Consider the following 2,914-nt stretch of genomic DNA (forward strand, 5'->3'; position numbering starts at 1 on the left):
TCTCCTGTTGCAACTAACACGTCTCCTGTCCCACCTCTCTCTCCCCAGCCCTGCCCCTACATAATTTCATAATTTTCAATACTTTTGAAAGCAGGACGTTTGTTGTTTTGTTTTTATTTGTCAGCCCATTGGAAAAAAAGACTGAAAAAACAGAAGTGATGGGAAGGTAGCGATCCCATGTTGTTGTCTTTCGCTCCCTCCCTTGTTCCAGCCTCCTTCCTGTTGTGCCCCTCTTTTCACCAGATCGCGAGGGGGCAGTTAGCAGCATGTCTCGTAGATGCCGATGTACCGCACCCATTTGATGACATCGTGGTCACTGTAGTTCAGCTTTGGCTCGAACACCTTCAGGTAGCGCACCTTGAGCCTGGACGGAGCAAATAGCACCTCAAAGTTCATGGAGATGGGAGGGCGCGCCCACTTCTTCTTGTCATTGGTGGGCAGCAGCTCAATCTCGGCACTGATCTGAGACTCCTTCATCCCTGCCATACGCTTGATCTTCCAGACAATGGCGTTTTCGCTGGCCTTGTACTTGGCCTTGCCCTTCATGCAGATCACCCAGGACCCCACTGGTGTTGAGAGGGGTGGGGATGCGCACCTCAATCTTCTGAGCCAGAAGCGAGGGCTTGAAGTTGGACTTAATGACCACCTTGACCTCAAGCTAGGTGCGGCCCACCTCCCTGACAAGGGGGATGACACGGAAGGGTAGGATGATGTCCTTGGTGGAGCGGTACCTCATGAGCTCACACTCTCCGTCCGGAGGAATGAAGCTGATGCTGCGCTCAGCGTCAAACTTGCTGAGACGCACACACTGGTGGAATGTACAGTCGTCAATGGCTACGGATTGCTTACCGCCACCACCGCCACTCTTGCCTGCCGCCTCATCGGCGCCCCCCTTGCCCTGTTTGTCGATGACGATCTTGTCGTTCATGCCAAATTTGCACTCTGGCATGCCGCTCAGGTAGCTCTTCATAACCACGCGGCCCGAGACGTGGGCGCTCATTACCTGACCTTGTGGAGACATCAGCAGGTTGACATTTACATTTACATTTTAGTCATTTAGCAGACGCTCTAATCCAGAGCGACTTACAGTTAGTGAATACATATTTTATATATTTAAACTGGCCTCCCGTGGGAATCGAACCCACAACCCTGGCGTTGCAAACGCCATGCCCTATCAACTGAGCTACATCCCTGCCGGCCATTCCCTCCCCTACCCTGGACGACGCAGGGCCAATTGTGCGCCGCCCATGAGTCTCCCGGTCGCGGCCGGCTGCGACAGAGCCTGGATTCGAACCAGGATCTCTAGTGGCACAGTTAGCACTGCGATGCAGTGCCTTAGACCACTGCGCCACTCAGGAGTTGACACTCTCCAGCACGTCCAGGAAAAGATCGTGGCGACGGTACTTGATGCCCACGCAACGCCAGCCGACCTGCCCAGTCACCTGACTGGTGATCTGAGACTGCTCCTCCTTGGACTGGCTCTTGATGCCCGTTTGAGTGATGAAGGTCTTCAGTGCCTCAGTCTCCGAGTTCTGGTGGTAGCCAAAGTCCAGGATCTCGTCCAGCAGCTCGTAGATCAGCACAAAGTTGTTCTTGATGTTCTCCTCGCTGATCTTGCCGAAGTAGGCTGTCATGACGTCGCACATCTTGCAGAGGAACTCGAACACCATAGCGGCGTTGACATTCTGCTTGGTGACTGCCGCCAGCCAGATGTTGGAGCGTTTGACGTGGAAGAAGCAGGTGCGGGCGATGTTGGTGACCGGCGAGCGTACCTGCTGCCGCGCATGGATCACATTCACGCGGAACACATCCACCGCATTGCGCCCTATGTCATCGCGGTAGACGCGGGAGATCAGCACCTCCCCCTTGTGGTTGTAGATGAACAATCCTCCAATCATGATGGCAGCCTCTCAGTCATAACAGGCCATGAGGAGTGATTTCTTACTCCAATTCAAGATGTCGACCGCTCCTCGCTTCAAAGCGCCATGTTATAAAGGCTAATCAGCTTTGGAGGTCTACAGTCAGAGCTTTCAAACACATACAAAGTGATTTAAAGTATCAAAGAAGCATAGGATATTATCTTCAATTAAAAGCTGGTCCCTTTGTTAGACTAAGCTATTAAAAGGCAGAACAAAAATACCAACATTTCAGTCCTGTCATCTATAATTGTTCACTAAAAAAGACTGGTGATATTCTTCTCATCCCACCATCGTCTCTCTGGTCTGTGCACTAACTCCCACACACCTAAATCCCTGGACCCTATCCAACTTTTCTCACGAGTAAGGAATGGAGTACGGTTGGTGTGTAGACATGGCTCTACCTTGCTATGTTTCTTTCTTTATTTTATTTAACCTTTATTTACCATAATAAATAAGATAAGTCCATTGAGAACCAGTACTCATTTAAATAACATTGCAACAGTGAACAGGACAACCCACAATACCACTAAAAATAAATAAAACGCTGTACAGAGGAAAGGTACAAATTCATCAAATAAACAACAATAAGAAATGTAAAGTGGGTTAGAGCAGAAACGTCCAAGGCAACACAGCAGACTTAATGATCAGCAGGTACATTGATCAGACAGCAGCTCAGTCAATATGTTTTTGAAAGAGATGAATGTATCAAGTTTGAGGTTCTTTTACAGCTCGTTCCTGTCGTTGGTGGAGGAAAACTGGAATGAATGACGGCCAAAGGAAGTGCAGGCTTTGGGAATGACCAGTGTGATACATCTACCAGAGCGCAGGTTGCTATTGGTAGTGGAGATATTGAAGAGTGAGCTGAGGTAGAGGGGAGAGTGAGCTGAGGGACATGTAAATAAATTGGTACCAGTGGGTCTGACGTTGTGTATGTTACGAGGGCCAGTTGACCAGGGTGTAAAGGTCACAATGTGACAAAGTTGCAGGGGGCACTG

General features: G+C 49.7%; 1 pseudogene across 1 annotated transcript; it reads right to left on the reverse strand.

Moving 5' to 3' along the window:
* Positions 1–258: 258 nt before the first annotated feature.
* Positions 259–1,967, reverse strand: LOC311146203 (AP-2 complex subunit mu-like; annotated as a pseudogene). The gene is made up of 2 exons: positions 1,367–1,967; positions 259–1,035 (listed from the first exon to the last, which is right to left on the reverse strand). The product of its transcript is annotated as an AP-2 complex subunit mu-like (transcript).
* Positions 1,968–2,914: the final 947 nt, after the last annotated feature.

This window comes from Coregonus lavaretus (assembly GCF_964263955.1).
Source record: "Coregonus lavaretus genome assembly, chromosome: 19".
Taxonomy (NCBI): domain Eukaryota; kingdom Metazoa; phylum Chordata; class Actinopteri; order Salmoniformes; family Salmonidae; genus Coregonus; species Coregonus lavaretus.